General features: G+C 42.0%; 1 protein-coding gene across 3 annotated transcripts in view; it reads right to left on the bottom strand.

The window, feature by feature from the left end:
• The window catches only part of LOC132540452 (leucine-rich repeat-containing protein 52-like), a 282,090-nt gene that overhangs the window by 66,807 nt on the left and 192,518 nt on the right, over window positions 1-22,765 (bottom strand). The gene's annotated exons all lie outside the window — the stretch shown is intronic.

Raw genomic sequence — 22,765 nt, forward strand, 5'->3', positions numbered from 1 at the left:
GCAGGGGAGAAGCTTCAAAAGTTGTGAAACAGGTTCAGCAGGTGACTTTTTCTACTTCTCTAATTCCCTCTCTAAGTTTAAGGCTATCAAATTAAAATTAAAAATAAAATGAAATAAAAAAATAACAATACATGTATGCTAAATGTGCTGAGCCGCCAGGCCAGTAATGAGGGTGTGGATTTCACAGTCATCGCGGCTCCCAGCTCTGGACTTGACTGTGGGAGTGGTCTTTGGAGAGGCTGCAGCAGTTGCCTGGGGGCCTGCAGATGAAGGACCAGGAAAGGTGGCTACCCCAGTTGGAGCTGTGGTGGTCTGCCTGGGTCTGCAGTCAGAGCTTGAATGTCTGAGGTCCTTCCTCATAGAGGCCCTAGGGTTGGACAGGGCAGTGGCATTGTGACCCTGGGCCACAATCCCAGGAATTCTCAGATGGGTTAGGCTCAGAGCCTGCATCTTATTTATAAGGGAAGCAAAGTCACTTGTGACTCTGGTGCCAGCACCAGAAGGGCTTGAGTGAACTTCCCCTCCAGACAGGCTGGGAACATTAGAACATGCTCTTAGGGCACCAGAAGTAGTGACTCCAGATGGAGCAGTGGTGGTTTTCCTTCTGGCAGACCTGGCTGATCTGTGGTCCGTCCCACCCAGGGCCCAAGATGTGGACAGGGCAGTGGGTAAAGGACCCTGGGCCACAGTCAGCCCTGTGTTGGTGTCACTCAAGCTCAGAACCTTTAGCCTACTGATAAGGAAATTCAAGTCACTGGTGACTCTGGTGCCAGAGTCAGGAAGGCTTGAGTGAGCTGCCCCTCCAGACAGATTGACACTATTAAAGGGCCCTGCTCCCAGAGCACCAGGAGGAGTGACTCTAGATGGTGCAGTGGTGGATTTCCTTTTACTGTCATCCCTTCAGGCCCTGTGTTCTTTCCCATTCAGGGCCCCAGAGGAGGACAGGACACTGGCTGACTTACCCTGGGCCACAGTCCCTAGAATGCTGTCATGGGAAAGGATAAGAGCTTGCAGATTATTTATTAGTAAATTCAAGTCAGTGGTGACTCTGTTGCAAGCACCAGGAAGGATTGAGTGAGATGCCTTTCTAGACAGGTTGACACTGACCAAGGGGCCTGCTCCCAGGGCACTAGAAGGAGTGACTCTAGATGGTGCAGTGGTGGATTTTTTATTCCTGATAGACTTGCACACTCTGTGGTCTTTCGCACCCTGGTTCCCAGAGCGGGACAGAGCAGTAGTCATTGAACCCTGGGCCACAGTCCCCAGAATGATGGGATGGGTAAGGCTCAGAGCCTGCAACTTACTGTTAGATGAATTCAAGTTACTGGTGACTCTGGAGCCAGCACCAGGCATGGGGACTTCAGATGTTTCAGTGGTGGATTTTCTTTTCCTGTCATACCTGAGGGCCCTGTGTTCTTTCCTACCCAGTACCCCAGAGGAGGACAGGACAGTGGCTGAGTTACCCAGGGCCACAGTCCCTGGAATGCTGGCATGGGTAAGGCTCAGACCCTGCAGCCTCCTTTTAGCTAGTTTTATGTCTCTGGTGGCTCTGTTGCCCACACCAGAAGGCTTGAGTGAGCTGTCCCTCCAGAAGGGTTGACACTATTGGAGGGGCCTGTTCCCAGACCACCAGAAGGAGTGACTTCAGATGGCGCAGTGGTAAATTTCCTCTTCCTAACAGACCTGCGCACTCTGTGGTCTTTCCCACCCTGGTTCCCTGAGTGGAATAGGGAACTAGTCATTGAACCCTGGGCCACAGTCCCGGGAATGCTGGCATGGGTAAGGCTCAGAGTCTGCAACTTACTGTTAGGTGATTCAGATGTTGCAGTGGTGGACTTTCTTTTCCTGTCATCCCTGAGGGCCCTGTGTTCTTTCCCACCCAGGGCCCCAGAGGAGGACAGGACAGTGCTTGCGTTACCCTGGGCCACAGTCCCCACTTTGGTAGAGTCCCCCAGCCTCAGTGTCTGCCGCATGGTGATAGCACTCACTCTCCTGTCTCCAGCATTGTGTAAGGTGCTATCTCTTGTCCCTGCAGAAGTGGTGGTATTGCCTGTGGGGTCTGCAGCCTGCACAACAGCAGATGTGGGCTGGCTGCTGGATTTGGCCCCCACAGTGAGAAATGTAGCACCGGAGCACCAATTACCTGGGGTCACCATGGAGGATATCCCCCCGTCTGCTCTTGTGCTGGAGGGTGCTCCACAAGAGGGACCACTGGCAGAGCTAGGGGTCCTGGAATCCTTTCCTCAGTGGCCCCCAGGGAGCACCTGCACAGTCGGTGACTGGACTGTGCTCTGGCTCCCCTGTGTGCTGGAAGGATCTTGGTTCGGGACCTGAGGGTTGCTCATGGCAGTGCCCCCATCACCCCTGTTGCTACTGCGGGGGTCAGCTCTGGACACTGCAGTGGGAGCTGTCCCTCCCACAGCCTTGGGCCTGCCAGGGTAGACCTCTGCCAGGTAGATGACAAATCTAGGAAAAGTACTCCTGGCTGTGGGGGTCTGCTGCGTCTGTGTTGGGTCAGTCTCAGAGCTGGGGGCTTTGGAGCCCATTGGACCCAGGGACCCAGAGGAGGACAAGGCAGTGGCTGAGGGACCCTGGGTCACAGTTCTCTGTTTGGAATGATCATGGCTCAGAGTGCCAGTGTTAGTCCCTCCACTGGGCAGGGTGGTACCTGTTGCCCTTATAAAAGTGGCAGTGCCAGCATTGCCAGCAGCCTGGGCAGCTGTAGAGGGGGGCAGGATGCTGGTTTGGGCCCTCAAAATGGATAGTGTAGAGCAGGAGCTCTGAGTCCCTGGGGGTGCAGTGGAGTCGGGTGCAAGGCCTGTAGTGGAGGAGGGCACCCCATCTGCTCCTGTGCTAGAGGGTGATCCACTGGAGAGACCACTGGCAGAGGTGGGGGTCCTGGCATCCTTCCCTATGTGGCCCCCAGGGAGCACCTGCACAGGGGATGAATGGACTGTGCCCTGGCTCCCCTGTGTGCTGGAAGCATCTTGATTTGTGACCTGAGGGGTACTCATGGCAGTGCCCCCATCACCCCTGTTGCTGTTTCTGGGGTCTGCTCCAGACACTGCAGTGGGAGATGTCCCTCCCACGGCCTTGGGCCTGCCAGGGTAGACCTCTGCCATGTAGATGACAAATCTAGGTACAGTATTACTGGCTGCGGGGGTCTGCCACTTCTGTGCTTGGTCAGTTTCAGAGCCTGGAGCTTTGGAGCTCATTGCACCCAGGGCCCCAGAAGAGGACAAGGCAGTGGCTGAGGGACCCTGGGAATCAGTCCCTCTCTTGGAGAGTGCATGGCTCAGGGTATCTGAGTAACTCCCCCCACTGGGGAGGGTGATGTCTGCTGTCCCTTTAAAGGGGGCTGCAGTGCCTGCATCACCAGCAGCCTGGGCAGCAGCAGAGGGGATATGGCTCATTTTTGGGCTCCCTTCCTAAGAGCTTTGGTTGAGGACCCCCTTGCGCCTACTGGTGCAGCCCCTTCCACAGTGACCTGCTGGACCCCTGAGCTGTCAGAGGAGGCATGGCTTCTTTTAGAGGCTCTAGTCTTAGGTCTTGCGCCTCTGCTCCTCTTCTGCCCACGGGTCACTGACATGTCACCCTGTTCCATGACTGGGTAACTGGGAAGGACACACCCAGAAGGAACCTTGAATGGCTTGGACACTTAGCTAGAGTATGATCTATAGATTCCAGTGGTGATATCTCTGCACTGGTGTGTGTGTGTGTGTGTGTGTGTGTGTGTGTGTGTGTGTGTGTGTGTGTGTGTGTGGCAGGAGCCAAGAGAGGCCCAGAGAGGTCACCCCCCACCCTGGCCACACCCCTTCCCTCCCTCACCCCTTAGTGTTCCTGACCACCTGATATAGGTGCTGTTGATCCCAGGACAAGTACTCAGTTTCTGAATAAAGGGCAGGAGGGAGCAGTTCACCGCATAGGGATCAGACCTGAAGAGAACAATCTCATGATCAGAGGTCAGCTCAGAATCAGAGATGCCAACTGCTTGACCTGTTGCCAGGAGACCAGTGGAAGCTGTTGGCCAGGGCAGCCCAAGTCTAGTGGGGGGCCTGGGGGAGGTCTTTCCAACAGAGACAGTCTTGGGCTACAGGGACTTTCTGGGTGCTGGCCTGGGGGGGCAACAGGCCCTCTGAAAGAAGCATGTCCCCTCCCAATTCAGTAACCCCAACCTATACTGGGTGCTTCAAGGACAGCTTTTCTTACCCCCCCCCCCGCTTTGGAATGTGGACTATCCCAGTGCCCTGTGATTGGTGGAAAGTCTTTTTCTAATGTCAGCTCAGGTGGTAATGTTCCATGACTGTCCTCCCCCAACCCATGGTAGGAATGTTCCACTTTTTATTGGGGGCATTTGCATATCTGATACATGGGGGGCATTCACTGTATCCCATTAAGTATTGAAATCTACTCTTAACTGTATGGTTGGTAATGTGACTCATCTTATTAATACTTGTTTCATGTATCTGCTGCTCCTTTATTTTATTTGGTTCATAGACAGGGTAATCAATGTAACACCTTCATGTTATTATGGGTCCCTAATCATCATGCAATGCCCTACATATATTTCTACCCTTATACATTGGGATCTATGTTAGGATGGGAAGAAAGAAGGAAAAATGCTCCAGGTCATTGATGGTCAATGAAATGCAAATTAAGACAACAATGAGATGCCACTTTACTCTTCAGAAAATGTCATACAGCAGAAATAATAGCAACAAGAAATTCTGGAGAGAGTTTTTGGATAAGAAAACCCTTTGCACTACTTGTGGGAAGATGACTTTATCCAACTCTTGTGGAGAATAGTCTGGAGAGCTTGTAAAGGCTAGAAATGGGCCTACCCTATGAGCTGCCAATTCCTTTCATACTTAGTTCAAATTTCTGTCCAAAATTTTCATGACAGAGATTGAACAATCAGTTGAAGAAGAATGCAAAGGAGTTGGATGAAGGACTTCTTGAGAGAGATTCACTGAATTTATCTTCTGTGTCTAATGGGAAATAATTGAGAATCAAAGGAAGGTTCAGAACTAGAGATCTAGATTTTCAATGATCCTAAATATCTTAATATTTCTGCTTAATACTGACTCTCACGGATGTGCTCTATATACTTTTCACAGCCTGAAAATGTCCTTTGAAAAATATGAATTCCAAAGACTTACGCACCTGTTGCATTGGCTGTATATCAGTAACCTCAGGGAATTTACAGAACCTTTCCTAAACTTAAACTATACTATTCAAAAATGGTTATGTTCATGAGTTCAACAAAAGAATATTTATTCCTGAACCATGGAAGCTCTGTAATCCTCCAATAAAGAGATTAAAAAAAAAAAGAAATTCAGTCATTTAAAACTCACTAGGACATTACCCACCTATGTTGAAATATGTCATTCCTTAGTAACCTAGGTGTCCAAAAACAGAGGAGAAATTAAGTTGTGGTTGGGGTCCAGGCATAAGCACACCCAGTTAAGCACACATAGTAGTAAGCTCACAGAGTACTAAGCACAAAGATCCATGCAAGGATCCGGGTTCAAACCCTTGGCTTCTCACCTGCAGATGGTAGGATGCTTCACAAGCTGTGAAGCTAGTCTGCAATTATCTATCTCTTTCTCTCCCTAGATATCTTCTGCTTTTCTCTCAATTTCTTTCTGTCCTATCCAATAAAAATGGGAGAAAATGGCTGCCCAGAGCAGTATTGTTCTAGGGCTGACATCAGTCCCAGCAATAAGCCTGGAGAGAAAAATATGTGTGGTGTCTATGTACAATGGAATATTACTTAGCTATTAAGAATAATGAATTCACTTTCTTTATTTGATCTTGGATGGATCCTCTAGAAGTCTTATTAAGTGAGATAAGCCAGAAAGAGAAGGATGAATATGAAATGGTCTCACTCTTTGACAGAAGTTGAGAAATAAGAACTGAAAGTAAAACACAAAGTGGAACCTAGACTGAATTTGGAGAGTTGCACCAAACTAAAGGACATTAAAGGGAACAAGTGCTCTTCAGGTTCAGGTACATGAAAGTGGAGGAGGACCTATTTGGGGCTGAAAGTTTGTTTCAGAAAACTGATTTTACATGTTTGCCAACAACTGTATTAACTATAAACTATTCATCTACTAATTGAAAAGTCACTACTAACAAATGTAAAATAGTTTGTTTACTTCATAAAAGTAGAAACAGAGGCAGAGAGGGAATGAAAAGGACTATAGCACTAAAGCTTCCTTCAGTGTGTTGGTGGTCAGGCTGAAATCTGGGCAGTGCACAAGACAAAGCAGGGCATTAACCAAGTAAACTACTTTGCTGGGCCTATTTATTTTATATATTTATTGCTATATGAGTGATAGGGAGATAGATATAGATAGAAATAGAGAGAGAGACAGAAGGAGGAGGAGGAGGAGAGAGAGTTGGAAAGAAAGGTAGAGGGATACAAGGAGAGGGGGAGAGTGTGACGTCTGTGATTAAGGGCTCTTTTCTGCTAGAAGTATTTCTGGGGAACCAATCTGGAACATAAGGCTTTGTGGTTCCAAGTTGACTCACTCACGTATCTTCCCAGTCCAACCATTATAGTCTATTAGGAACTAAAGTACAACTAAAGATATGGATGATGCCATAAAAACAAATTTCAAGGTACAATGGTGTTGAGAACCACCAGACTCCATACAAAAATATAAAATACAGCAAACCCTAACAAAAGGACTTTTCAAAGTTAACCCAATTACCAAATAATGTGATGATAACACTAACTCTAGATTGTCTTTTTGAACCCTAAGACAGCAGGAAACTCACATCTCCACGACAGAGCCTCTACTTCCCCCAGTCCTGGAACCCTTGGATAGGGCCCACTTTCCCGTATGCCTCTCCCAATCCGTATCAAATAATATTGCATCTGCCGATCACAACCTAATCAACACAACAATTGCCACCTCAACATGCTTCACTTCAGACTGTGTCCAGAGACTTCACATGTGGAATGACAACCCTTCAGCTTCATTACTCAGGTGAGACCTTTTCTTTCATAGTATACTCTAATTCCATCTCAGGTGGTTCACTTTCTAACAAAGTCCCAAAACCTAGATATACACCAGTTTCAGTGAGATAGAGCTTATGTTCACACGTATCCATAAACTACTACAAAATATATACCTGAAAGCAGAAGTAGACTGGAGTTTGCAGTGAGTATCCCCTAACACTTTCTCTCCACTATTCCAAGATTTGGTTCCATGATTTCTCAACAATTTGTTAGGCTTTGTATGTTAACTCTCTTGACAGTCACCAGGTTCCAGATGTCATCAGAATGCCTGCCAGGCTTCCCTGGACTGAAGACCCCATCAATGTGTCCTGGAGCTCCGCTTCCCCAGAGACCCACCCTACTAGGGAAAGAGAGAGGCAGACTGGGAGTATGGACCAACCAGTCAACGCCCATGTTCAGCGGGGAAGCAATTACAGAAGCCAGACCTTCCACCTTCTACAACCCACAGTGACCCTGGGTCCATGCTCCCAGAGGGATAGAGAGTGGGAAAGCTATCAGGGGAGGGGGTGGGATAAGGTGATTTGGTGGTGGGAATTGTGTGGATTTGTACCCCTCCTACCCTTGGTTTTGTTAATTTATCCTTTCTTAAATAAAAAAGTATATATATATATATATAAAATAAATGTTGAAATTATATGCAGCTCATAAAATTCAACTGCCGTATAAGAGAATAAACTGTGTAGCCAGATAAAGTTTTGCTGTTTTACCATGGACAAAATATATGATAGATCTAGTGACTGATAATTAATAAAAGGCCCTTGCTGTGTTCATCATGGAAGTGTTTATTTGAATTAAATTGTGGTTAGAGCAGCCTGGAAGTACAGGACTTCACTTAGGATACCGACCATGGAGAAGAGAAAGACATTTGAAATGTTCTGGAAATGTATTGGTAGGGTTCACATACTCAATGAGGGAACTGAGAAAAGAGGGAAACTAGAAAACTAGAATACCATTTACATACTTAGTTCAAACTTCTGTCCAAAATTTTCATGACAGAGATTGAACAATCAGTTGAAGAAGAATGCAAAGGAGTTGGATGAAGGACTTCTTGAGAGAGATTCACTGAATTTATCTTCTGTGTCTAATGGGAAATAATTGAGAATCAAAGGAAGGTTCAGAACTAGAGATCTAGATTTTCAATGATCCTAAATATCTTTTTTATAAAGTATTCTTTTTTTAAATTTTATTTTATTTATTTATTCCCTTTTGTTGCCCTTGTTGTTTTATTGTTGTAGTTATTATTGTTGTTGTTTTTGTTGGATAGGACAGAGAGAAATGGAGAGAAGGAGGGGAAGACAGAGAGGAGGAGAGAAAGATAGACACCTGCAGACCTGCTTCACCGCCTGTGAAGCGACTCCCCTGCAGGTGGGGAGCCGGGGTTCGAACCGGGATCCCTATTACGGTCCTTGTGCTTTGCGCCACCTGCGCTTAACCCGCTGCGCTACAGCCCGACTCCCCCTATATATCTTAATATTTCTGCTTAATACTGACTCTCAAGGCTGTGCTCTATTTACTTTTCACAGCCTGAAAATGTCCTTTGAAAAATATGAAATCCAAAGAGTTCCGCACCTGTTGCATTGGCTGTATATCAGTAACCTCAGGGAATTTACAGAACCTTTCCTAAACTTAAACTATACTATTCAAAAATGGTTATGTTCATGAGTTCAACAAAAGAACATTTATACCTGAACCATGGAAGCTCTGTAATGCTCCAATAAAGAGATTTAAAAAAAAAGAAATTCAGTCATTTAAAACATATGAAAAACTGCTCTAGGTCACTGATTGTCAGAGAAATGCAAATTAAGACAACACTAAGATACCACCTCACTCCTGTAAGAATGGCATACATCAAAAAGGACAGCAGCAACAAATGCTGGAGAGGATGTGGGGACAGAGGAACCCTTTTACATTGCTGGTGGGAATGTAAATTGGTACAGCCTCTCTGGAGAGCAGTCTGGAAAACTCTCAGAAGGCTAGACATGGACCTTCCATATGATCCAGTAATTCCTCTCCTGGGGTTATACCCCAAGGACTCCATAACACCCAACCAAAAAGAGGTGTGTACTCCTATGTTCATAGCAGCACAATTCATAATAGCTAAAACCTGGAAGCAACCCAGGTGCCCAACACCAGATGAGTGGCTGAGAAAGCTGTGGTATGTATACACAATGGAATACTATACAGCTATCAAAAACAATGAGCCCACCTTCTCTGACCCATCTTGGACAGAGCTAGAAGGAATTATGTTAAGTGAACTAAGTCAGAAAGATAAAGATGAGTATGGGATGATCCCACTCACCAACAGAAGCTGACTAAGAAGATCTGAAAGGGAAACTAAAAGCAGGACCTGATCAAATTGTAAGTAGGGCACCAAAGTAAAAACCCAGTGGTGAAGGGTAGACATGCAGCTTCCTGGGCCAGTGGGGGGTGGGAGTGGGCGGGAGGGATGGGTCACAGTCCTTTGGTGGTGGGAATGGTGTTTATGTACACTCCTAGCAAAAGGTAGACATATAAATCAGTAGTTAATATGAGAGGGGGGAAATCAACTGTATGTCTCAAAGTTTCTCAAAAGACAAACTGAATCTTTTTAATATATAGGCTATGTATTTGATATGCGGACTCTCTCAAAAGCCTAGACCAAGTAGATTAGAAGCATCCAATAGCACAGCTATATACAAGATACTGGATACTGTACAGCAAACCATAACAAAGGGACTTTTCAAAGTTAACCCAATTAACAAATAATGTGATGATAATATTAACTATCGATTGTCTTTTTGAACCCTAAGACAGCAGGAACCTCACATCTCCACTATAGAGCCCCTACTTCCCCCAGTCCTGGAACCCTTGGATAGGGCCCACTTTCCCGTATACATCTCCCAATCCAAACCAAATAATATTGCATCCGCCGATCACAACCTAACCAACGCAACGATTGCCACCTCAACATGCTTCACCTCAGACTGTATCCAGAGACTTCACGTGTGGAATGACAACCCTTCAGCTTCATTACTCAGGTGAGACCTTTCCTTTTATAGTACACTCTAATTTCATCTCAGGTAGTTCACTATCTAACAAAGTCCCATAACCTAGATAAACACCAGTTTCTGTGAGAGAGAGCTTATGTGCACACGTATCCATAAACTACTGCAAAATATATACCTGAAAGCAGGATTACACTAGAGTTTGCAGTGAGTACCTCCCTAACACTTTCTCTCCACTATTCCAAGCTTGGGATCCATGATTGCTCAACAAATTGTTTGGCTTCATATGTTAACTCTCTTTTCAATCACCAGGTTCCAGATGCCACCAGGATGCTGGCTAGGCTTCCCTGGATTGAAGACCCCACCAATGTGTCCTGGAGCTCAGCTTCCCCAGAGACACACCTTACTAGGGAAAGAGAGAGGCAGACTGAGAGATGGACTGACCAGTCAATGCCCATGTTCAGCGGGGAAGCAATTACAGAAGCCAGACCTTCTACCTTCTGCAACCCTCAACGACCCTGGGTCCATGCTCCCAGAGGGCTAGAGAATGGGAAAGCTATCATGGGAGGGGGTGGGTTATGGGGATTGGGTGGTGGGAATTGTGTGGAGTTGTAGCCCTCCTACCTTATGTTTTTGTTCATTAATCCTTTCTTAAATGAAAAATTAAAAAAAAATCACTAGGACATTACCCACCTATGTTGAAATATGTCATTCCTTCAAGTTTCATTTCGTCCTCAATAAGAAAAATAGCTTTCACCAGTTGAAGTGAAATTATCTATGGAATACATAGTCTAGCTGTCACAAACATCTTGTTAGTAAGACTTAACTTTTATATACTTGATATATTTCACATGACAAATAACTTTTCTGTGTATTTTAAAGAATCATGTGTGTTCTCACCTTTCTTCAATGTCTTTACCCTGAATTTTTTGCAGTAGTAATTAGTATGTCCATAACCCTGAACTTTACACATTCATGTGGAATGACTAGTATAGTCTTTGCTGAAGGAATCCCTGATCAGCATTGAGATAGTAACTCCCCCATGAGCTGAGAGTGTTGGTAGCTTTGGGATTACTATTCAATCCTTTTCTCAGAATTTCTTGATCCAAATGGATGGGAATCAACATAATAAATTTATATATATAGAGGTAGCTTACTACCAATGGTTTGATACTATAAGGGGGAACAAAGCTTCTACTTTTCTGAACTTTGAACAACTTGGACCAATCATCTTAGACATAACTATTTAGAGTTCCTAGTTAATATGGACTTAATGTCCGATGTAATTGAGTCACATGTCAGCTGCAGTCTTCTGTCCCATCCTGTTTTTCATTATTCCTTATGGTCTTTATTACATAGTAAATTATCTACTTCTTGCATTTACATTTCAGATTCTATTTATTGGGGCTTTTGAGTGAAGAGAGTTGAACCGAATTGTGCTCCTAGAAAGCCAATTACAATGTTTTATTTGTTTATTTGTTATTTATTTATTGAATCATTAGGGCTTCACCCCTCTGGGTTGGATTTTTCAGATAGAAAGTGAGAGACAAAGATAGAGAGATGGAGAAAGATAAAAGAGCACCAAAACGCTCTTGCATGGGGCAAGGGGCAGGCTTGTACATTTGTTGTGCTCATGACAAACAAGTGCACTATCCAAGTGAGCTGTATTGCCAATACCTAAATTTCTAGAATGGGACCCTGGAGTTGAACTACCAACTCACTGACTAATATGAAAATGGCACTGCTGTTGACGACTACAGTGTTGACAGTCCCAGACAAACTCCAGTGGCACAAATTTCACAGATTTAGAAGAGTCTTAGCAGAAGTGCTTTTAGTTTTACGTACAATATGTCATACTGTTGTGAAATGAATGTAATTAGCATATAGCTGACATCAGAATGAGAAGACATATTCTAGATAAATAACCACTAAACTATAAGTAAAAGTAGGTTGTGAGACAATGATATAAGTGAAAATGTTCTGTAAAGTCCCAGATAGATAAAACTTAGGGGAAGAGCACCAGAGGGCTCTGAGCTCCAATTTGTAGAGAGAAGAGGAAGAAAAGGAAGGAAAGAAGGAAGGAAGGGAAGAAGGAAGGAAGAATTTTATATGTGAAAGCTTATAAGTGAGTATACTATTACCTTGAAATGAATAATAATAAGTTTATATACAAATTTTAAAAATCTGAATTTGCAAAGATGTACTTCATTTATGGCATCATTAGTGACTTCTTAGAGGAGGATTTGTATCTGAACTAGTTGCAAAGGACAGAGCATGTTTAACTGGAGATATTAGAGTTCTAGAGTGAACAGCTTTTTAAAAAATATTTTTATTTATTAATGAGAGATATTGGAGGGAGAGAGAGAGAGAAAGAACCAGACATCACTCTGGTACATGTGCTGCCAGAGATTGAACTGAAGACCTCATGCTTGGGAGACCAATATTTTATCCACTGCACCACCTCTGGACCACGACAAAACAGCTTTTATAAAACATGAAAATTGTAGAGGGCCTTGAGCAATATCATAAGCCATTTATGATCAACTGCTTGAACTTTGAAAAACATCCTGGTGGCACAAAGTCACTTTTCTTCACTCCAGTTGAAAATATTTTAGGGGATAGGCAGTGGAGCATGGTTACTACTCACATCCCCATGCACAGGAACCCGGGTTTGAGCCATTGATCCCCACCTGCAGAGGGGAAGCTTCATAAACAGTGAAGCAGGTACTGCAGATATCTTCTCCCTTTCTATCTCCCACCCTCCCCTCTCAGTTTCTCTTTCATATAAGATAAAAAATAATATAATTGCAATTGAAAGCAGTGGATTCATATTGCAAGTATTGATGTACAGTGATAACCCTGGAGAACAAAAAAAAAGGAAACATTTCTAGCATTCAGTGTTTTCTAAGTTTTCACCAAATGTGTCTTATATTTTTAATCCATTATATATTGAGAAAAGCAGAGCAAGACAATTTTCTATAACTAAGTGATAGGAAATATATTTTTTATCTTTTCATCATAATTTTATAAATTTCCTGTGAGTCCTTGTCTATCTTGATATAATCCTAGACTTAAAACCCTTACCTGCTTTAAATGGAGTCTGTCTTGCAGAAGGAGCTTAAAGTCATTGTCACTCTTTGTGATTTGATTTACCCAAGAGTATGCTGATTTAACTTATAAACTGGATCATTCAAATATATATATATATATATATATATATATATATATATATATATATGTATGTATAAGACAGATTCTGTCACCTCATCAAATGAAAAATTAGAATCTGTTTCATTCTTAGAAATGGTCTAAGCTTTTTAAAGAAAAAGATGATGCTTCACCTAGTGAGATGCCAGAAAAGTCATGATGTATTTTTCTATGCTTTTCCATGCACAAATGTGTCATAACTTTTCTGTCCACTCAATAGCTATATTCCATTTGGGTATATACTGCCGGACTCCTGAAATCTATACAGTTTTTAAGCAAAGAACTATCCATTGTTGGGATGTAACAAGACAATTAATTAATTTTCCACCATGGTTCTTCTTTGTCCCTTCTTCTATAATTTTTCTCCTACTAGCCTGCAAATCCTGCTTCAACTTAGAATTCCCAGGATTTGATGCAGTTTTTTGAGGAGAGTCAACCTGGGTGTGGTCTTCGTGCAACCATCTTCACTCCATCCTACCATTATTTTAATAAAGAGAGAAAGAGGAAGGCAGGACGCAAGGAAGGAAGGAAAGAAAGAGGGAAGGAAGGAAAGGAAGGAACGCAAAGAAGGAGCAACAATGTAGCAGCACTGTACCACTAAAGATGCTTCCCCTCTGTAGGTAGTTTCCATGTGGTGGCAAGGAGCTCCAACACAGGTCCTCACACTTGGTAATGTGTGCATTCTACAATAAGTTAAGCAGCCTCCGGAATCCACTGCCCAAGTTTTTCTAACCCTTCGTTGAGGGTTGCAGAAGATAGAAGGTCTGGCTTCTGTAATTGCTTCACCGTTGAACATGGGCGTTGACTGGTCGGTCACACCTACACCTATTGGATCCAGAGATCTAGAAACTTTTTAAGCAAAGAACTATCCATTCTTGTCATGTAAGGGGGCAAAGCTCTTGGCCTGGGACAGTATATTTTAGAAGAGAGACTAGGAAATGTGTGGGAAGGTGATGACTTAAGGAAGATAGGGATTAAAGAAAGACAGGTTATTTTAGTAAACCTTAATTTGGTGTCAGTATTCAGTGTTTGTTGGGGTCTCTCATCTTGCGATATGCAGCAAAGCTTTCAATGGAAACACTAAGCCTGATCTTAGCCAGAAAGGGGAATACCTTTCAAAAAGCCCTTCCCGTGCTTCTGATTTCTCACATGGCTCTACTCAAATAGTGTCAGTGTTAAAGAAAGTGTATTTGGGGGGTGAGATATTATGAATTCCAAGCAATGAAAATATATCTCTTTATCTATTAACAGTGTTACTTTTCAACAATCTATTCCATATGCAATGTGTTTATTGTTTGCTTTTCCCCTTCACACTCCTGTTATTCCATAACTCTCCTTTTCTTGTGTTATTGCCTAAGATAAATCAGGAGCTGTAGGAGACTGAGTATTTCGTTGTTTAAAAAAGTGTCTTACCTAATCCATCTGATGTTTAAAAACTAGCAAAGAAAACTTGCCCATCTATTTGTTTATTTTCAACCCAATGCTTTACTTTTGTAAACTGTGTGGGGTTTTTTTGTAGACTTTTCTGCAAGGAAAATGAACTATCACTCAAACAAAGAGACCCAAAAAATGAAAGAAGATGACACACATCAGACAAGGACTACAGTATATAATGAGCTCACCTTACTTAACAACAATAAAGCAAATGACCCCATCCAAAAATGCACAGAGGATATGAACAGATTATTCACTACAAAAGAGATGCAAAAGGCCAAAAAGATGACATTTGGCTCCAGGTCAATGATGGTCAAAGAAATGCAAATATCACAACACCGAGATTCCACTTCACCCCTATGAGAATGTCATACATTAAAAATGACAGCAGAAACAAATGCTAGAGAGGTTTAGAAGACAAAGGATCCTTCCTGCACTTCTGGTGGAAATGTAAATTGATCCAACTTCTGTGGAGAGAAGTCTGAAGAATCTTCACAAGGCTAGAAGTGGACCTTACATATGGCCTAGTAATACCTCTCCTCGGGATATATCCTAAGGACTCAATCACACCCAACCAAAAAGGTATATGTACAATTATGTTCCTAGCAGCACAATTTGTGATAGCTAAAACCTGAAGAAAACTAGGTGCTCAAAAACAGGCGAATGTCTCAGAAACCTGTGGTACATATATATAATGGAATACTACTCAGCTATTAAAGATTAATAATTAATAAGCTATTAAGAACCCACCTTCTCTAATCAATCTTGGATGCAGCTAGAATGAATTATGTTAAATGAGATAAGTCAGAAAGACAAAGTTGAGTATAGTATTATCCCACTTATAAACAGAAGTTGAGAAAGAGAACATAAAGGTAAATGAAAAGCAGAATTTGACTGAGTTTGGAGTATTGCACAAAAGTAAAAACCTCTGGGCAGAGGGTGAGGGTAGATTTTCAGATACACTATGGGGGGTAGGTAGGAACACAGACATTTCATGGCAGAAATGGTCTTAATATATACTCCTATTAACTTACAGTCAAAATAAAAATAAAAGAAGCAAAAGTAACACAGTAAAAATGTGGGCCAAAGAACTAAAAAGACAGTTTTTTAAAGAAGAGATACACATGGCCTACACACACATGAAGAAATTTTCCACTTCACTTATAATTAGAGAAATGAAAGTTAAAACTAGTGAGATACAATCACATCTGAGAGAATAGCTTCCATCAACAAATCATGAAATGGCAGGTGTGGCAAAGTTGTGGAAACAAAGGAACTTTGCTACACTGCTGGTAGGAATATAAACTGTTATGACCTCCATAAAAATGGAATTATCTTATGATCCAGCAATACCACTCCTCAGCATCTATCCGAAGGACACTGAAACACTGACTCAAAGGGACATATGTACCTCTATCTTCATAGCTGTATTATTCACAATAACCAAAGAGTGGAAACATCCTAAATGCCAATCAGCAGGTGACTGGCTAAAGAAATGTTGGCCTATATACTTCATGTAATACTACTCTTCAATCCAAATAATAAGATGATAATAATAATAATAATAATGTGTCCTTTATAAAAATATGGATGTAACTGGAGATGGTTATGCTGAGCAAAATAAGTAAAGAGATTAAAGACAACTATTAAATGGTTCCACTCACTCATCTGGACTCTAGAGACCTAATATGTATAAATTTGGAAGAAAAAAAAGCAAGCAAATATTTCTAACGCTTATGAGAACTATAGTGGTTACCTTTGGAAGGTAAGAGGGTAGGGATAATAGAACTTTGGTGGAGAGTGTGATGTGGAACTATATACTATAATCTTAAAATCCTACAACAGACTATTAGTCACAAACAAAAAAATTGTGAATAAAAGAAATGACACAGCCTTCCTATAATTTCCTGTAATATTATTAGGCCTCTCTGGAAGCCCTTGGGTCCTGTGAGAAGGCTTTTCCAGTTGAAATGTTCAGTCATCTTACCTTTGTTCTTTTGCTTCCCTAGGCACATGTATCTTCACATGTATCTTACCTTATATAGATTTCTCCAAAAGGCCCTTGGGTTTGATGAATGTTCTTTGTAATTTCTCATATCTGCATGATTGGGGTCTTTCACTGGGCAGAGTGGAGGACTGTGACAACACTTATTATTGTGTGATCATAGTGTTTGATGACAAATCTGGTTGGGACACTACACTAGACTGGAAATGGAGACTACTGTCTTTTTTTTTTAATTTTTTATTTAAGAAAGGATTAGTGAACAAAAGCATAAGGTAGGAGGGGTACAACTCCACACACTTCCCACAACCCGATCCCCATAACCCACTCCCTCCCATGGTAGCTTTCCCATTCTCTATCCCTCTGGGAGCATGGACCCAGGGTCGTTGAGGGTTGCAGAAGGTAGAAGGTCTGGCTTCTGTAGTTGCTTCCCCGCTGAACATGGGCGTTGACTGGTTGGTCCATACCCCCAGTCTCCCTCTCTCTTTCCCTAGTAGGGTGTGTCTCTGTGGAAGCTGAGCTCCAGGACACATTGGTGGGGTCTTCAATCCAGGGAAGCCTAGCCAGCATCCTGGTGGCATCTGGAACCTGGTGATTGAAAAGAGAGTTAACATATGAAGCCAAACAATTTGTTGAGCAATCATGGATCCCAAGCTTGGAATAGTGGAGAGAAAGTGTTAGGGAGGTACTCACTGCAAACTCTAGTGTAATCCTGCTTTCAGGTATATATTTTGCAGTAGTTTATGGATACGTGTGCACATAAGCTCTCTCTCACAGAAACTGGTGTATATCTAGGTTATGGGACTTTGTTAGAAAGTGAACTACCTGAGATGAAATTAGAGTGTACTATTAAAGGAAAGGTCTCACCCGAGTAATGAAGCTGAAGGGTTGTCATTCCACACGTGAAGTCTCTGGATACAGTCTGAGGTGAAGCATGTTGAGATGGCAATTGTTGCTTTGGTTAGGTTGTGATCGGCGGATACAATATTATTTGGTTTGGATTGGGAGATGTATACGGGAAAGTGGGCCCTATCCAAGGGTTCCAGGACTGGGGGAAGTAGGGACTCTATAGTGGAGATGTGAGGTTCCTGCTGTCTTAGGGTTCAAAAAGACAATCAATAGTTAATATTATCATCACATTATTTGTTAATTGGGTTAACTTTGAAAAGTCCCTTTGTTATGGTTTGCTGTATAGTACCCAGTATCTTGTATATAGCTGTGCTATTGGAAGCTTCTAATCTACTTGGTCTAGGCTTTTGAGAGAGTCCATATATCAAATACATAGCCTATATATTAAAAAGATTCAGTTTGTGTTTTGAGAAACTTTGAGACACTAAATCTGAAGAAGAAGACATCCAGAAATCACTCCCATTTACTGTTTCAGCAAAATCAATCAAATACCTAGGAATAAAGTTGACCAAAGAAGTGAAAGACTTGTTTACTGAAAACTATGAGTCGCTACTCAAGGAGATAGAAACTGATACCAAGAAATGGAAAGATATCCCATGCTCATGGATTGGAAGAATAAATATCATCAAAATGAATATTCTTCCCAGAGCCATATACAAATTTAATGCAATACCCATCAAAGTTCCACCAGGCTACTTTAAGAGAATAGAACAAACACTACAATCATTTATCTGGAACCTGAAAACACCTAGAATTGCCAAAGCCATCTTAAGGAAAAGAAACAGAAATGGAGGCATCACACTCCCAGACCTTAAACTATATTATAAAGCCATCATCATCAAAACAGCATGGTACTGGAACAAAAATAGGCACACAGACCAGTGGAACAGAATTGAAAGCCCAAGAAGTAAATCCCAACACCTATGGGCAATTAATCTTTGATAAGGGGGCCCAAAGTATTAAATGGAAAAAGGAGGCTCTCTTCCATAAATGGTGCTGGGAAAACTGGGTTGAAACATGCAGAAGAAAGAAATTGAACCACTTTATCTCACCAGAAACAAAAATCAACTCCAAATGGATCAAAGACCTAGATGTCAGACCAGAAACAATCAAATACTTAGAGGAAAACATTGGTAAAACACTTTCCCACCTACACCTCAAGGACATCTTTGATGAATCAAACCCAATTGCAAGGAAGACCAAAGCAGAAACAAACCAATGGGACTACATCAAATTGAAAAGCTTCTGCACATCCAAAGAAACTATTAAACAAACAGAGAGACCCCTCACAGAATGGGAGAAGATCTTCACATGCCAGACATCAGACAAGAAACTAATCACCAAAATATATAAAGAGCTCAGCAAACTTAGCCGCAAAAAAGCAAATGACCCCATCCAAAAATGGGCAGAGGAAATGAACAAAACATTCACCACAGAGGAGATCCAAAAGGCTAACAAACATATGAAAAACTGCTCTAGGTCACTGATTGTCAGAGAAATGCAAATTAAAACAACACTAAGATACCACCTCACTCCTGTAAGAATGGCATACATCAAAAAGGACAGCAGCAACAAATGCTGGAGAGGATGTGGGGACAGAGGAACCCTTTTACATTGCTGGTGGGAATGTAAATTGGTACAGCCTCTCTGGAGAGCAGTCTGGAAAACTCTCAGAAGGCTAGACATGGACCTTCCATATGACCCAATAATTCCTCTCCTGGGGTTATACCCCAAGGACTCCATAACACCCAACCAAAAAGAGGTATGTACTCCTATGTTCATAGCAGCACAATTCATAATAGCTAAAACCTGGAAGCAACCCAGGTGCCCAACAACAGATGAGTGGCTGAGAAAGCTGTGGTATATATACACAATGGAATACTATGCAGCTATCAAGAACAATGAACCCACCTTCTCTGACCCATCTTGGACAGAGCTAGAAGGAATTATGTTAAGTGAACTAAGTCAGAAAGATAAAGATGAGTATGGGATGATCCCACTCATCAACAGAAGCTGACTTAGAAGATCTGAATGGGAAACTAAAAGCAGGACCTGATCAAATTGTAAGTAGGGCACCAAAGTAAAAACCCAGTGGTGAGGGGTAGACATGTAGCTTCCTGGGCCAGTGGGGGGTGGGAGTGGGCGGGAGGGATGGGTCACAGTCCTTTGGTGGTGGGAATGGTGTTTATGTACACTCCTAGCAAAATGTAGACATATAAATCAGTAGTTAATTAATATGAGAGGGGGAAATCAATTGTATGTCTCAAAGTTTCTCAATACTGTCTTTTTTTTAATATTTATTCCCTTTTGTTGCCCTTGTTGTTCTATTGTTGTAGTTATTATTGTTGTCCTTGTTGTTGTTGTTGGATAGGACAGAGAGAAATGGAGAGAGGAGGGGAAGACAGAGAGGAGGATAGAAAGACAGATACCTGCAGACCTGCTTCAACACCTGTGGAGTGACTCCCCTGCAGGTGGGGAGCCGGGGGCTTGAACCAGGATCCTTACACTGGTCCTTATGCTTTGCGACATGTGCACTTAACCCACTGTGCTACCGCCTGACTCTCTAAAGTTAATTTTTTAAAAGAAATTGTAATTTAGGAAGTTAGTAACAATTTACCATAATAGGTAATGGCAATAAATTATTTATTTCTAGTTAGATATTATGGTCTACTAAAGACTGTATGCCTGAAGCCTGGCTTGTAAATTTCAACTACCAGTTATTTAAAAATGTTACATATTGACCCAGAGCCATCTACAAATTGAATGTTATCCCCTTCAAGATCCCAAGCACATTTTTTAGGAGAATAGAAAATATGCTACAAATGTTTATCTGGAACCAGAAAAGACCTAGAATTGCCAAAATGCTCTTGAGAAAAAAGAACAGAACCGGAAGCATCACACTCCCAGATTTCAAACTGTATTATAGGGCCATTGTCATCAAAACTGCTTGGTACTGGAACATGAATAGACATACTGACAAGTGGAATAGAATTGAGAGCCCAGATATGAGGCCCCACACCTATGGACATCTAATCTTTGATAAAGGTGCCCAGACTATTAAATGGGGAAAACAGAGTCTCTTCAACAAATGATGTTGGAAACAATGGGTTGAAACATGCAGAAGAATGAAACTGCATCACTGTATTTCACCAAATAAAAAAGTAAATTCCAGGTGGATCAAGGACTTGGGTGTTAGATCAGAAACTATTAGATACTTAGAGGAAAATATAGGCAGAACTCTTTTCCGCATAAATTTTAAAGACATCTTCAATGAAAGGAATCCAACTGAAAGAAGACTAAAGTAAGTATAAACCTATGGGACTACATCAAATTAAAAAGCTTCTGTACAGTGAAAGAAACCACTACCCAAACCAAGAGACCCCTCACAGAATGGGAGAAGATCTTTACATGCCATACATCAGATAAGAGTTTAATAACCAACATATATAAAGAACTTGCCAAACTCAATAACAAGACAACAAATAACCCCGTCCAAAAATGGGGGGAGGACTTAGACAGAATATTCACCACAGAAGAGATACAAAAGTCCAAGAAACACATGAAAAAATGCTCCAAGTCTCTGATTGTCAGAGAAATGCAAATAAAGACAGCAATGAGATACCACTTCACTCCTGTGAGAATGTCATACATCAGAAAAGGTAACAGCAGCAAATGCTGGAGAGGGTGTAGGTTCAAAGGAACCCTCCTACACTGCTGGTGGGAATGTAAATGGGTCCAACCTCTGTGGAGAACAGTCTGGAGAACTCTCAGAAGGCTAGAAATGGACCTACCCTATGACCCTGAAATTCCTATCCTGGGGATCTATCCTATGGAACCCAACACATCCATCCAAAAAGATCTGTGTACACATATGTTTTTCGCAGCACAATTTGTAATAGCCAAAACCTGGAATCAGTCCAGGTGTCCAACAACAGATGAGTGGCTGAGCAAGTTGTGGTATATATACACAATGGAATACTACTCAGCTGTAAAAAATGGTGACTTCACCATTTTCAGCCAATCTTGGATGGACCTTGAAAAATTCATGTTAAGTGAAATAAGTCAAAAACAGAAGGATGTTTATGGGATGATCTCACTCTCAGACAGAAGTTGAAAAACAAGATCAGAAAAGAAAACACAAGTAGAACCTGAAATGGAATTGGCATATCATGCCCAAGTAAAAGACTGGGGTGGGTGGATGGGGAGAATACAGGTCCATGAAGGATGATAGAGGACCTAGTGAGGGTTTTATTATTATATGGGAAACTGGGGAATGTTATGCAGGTGCAAACTATTGTATTTACTGTTGAATGTAAAACATTAGTTCCTCAATAAAGAAAAAAAGTTACATATTGGAGAGCATAAATCTTTGCATACCAGGTTTAGTTTCTGCCTCAGGCCACACACAAACCATGGCTTAATAAATTACACTAAAATGCTTTCAACTCTTAATTCTCAAACAGTGACATGTGCTTATGAGGCCAGAGCCTCATGCCAGATGTTTCCTAACAGTGAGAAGCATCTAACATGAATGAAGAAGAACATGAGCTGTTAGTCCTTGATAGCCATATCTGGAAGATACCATTAAGGGTGATAGTTAAACTTTGAAATATTTAAGCTTGTTAGCAATATTTAAGCTTGTTAGCAATATTTAAGCTTGTTATTGCCACTGGGGTTATTACTAGGATTTGATGCCAGCACTGCTCTGAGAGGCCATTTTTTTCTTATTTGTTTTTTCTTACTATTTTATGTGATAAGACAGAGAAAAATTGAGCAAGGAGGGAGAGTTAGGGAGAAAGACAAATATACTCCTATAGACCTCCTCTACCACTTGTGAAGTATTTCCCCTGCATATGAGGAGTGGGGGCTTCTATCTGGGCCCTTGGATGTGGTAATATCTATATTCAACTGAGTGCAGCACCACCTAGCTCTCAACTTGTTGGAATTTTGATAGCTGTAATATTTGCTGTCTCTGATGCAGTACTTCTACATGCCTCTTTTCAACTTGTTGCTCTTAGAGAACCGATCATGCTCTTTGCTGATGTAAGGATTTTTGAAATTCCTTCAATGTAGTGTGTAACCAACCAATACAAAGACAAGAAATCCAATAGTAGCCACTACAGTATTTGCCATGCTCCTACAGGTTGGTACTTTGTGTGTAAACCACATCAGGCCCCAATGCTCTAGATGTGAATCTTTGCA

Source organism: Erinaceus europaeus, chromosome 9 (assembly GCF_950295315.1).
Source record: "Erinaceus europaeus chromosome 9, mEriEur2.1, whole genome shotgun sequence".
NCBI classification, from domain to species: domain Eukaryota; kingdom Metazoa; phylum Chordata; class Mammalia; order Eulipotyphla; family Erinaceidae; genus Erinaceus; species Erinaceus europaeus.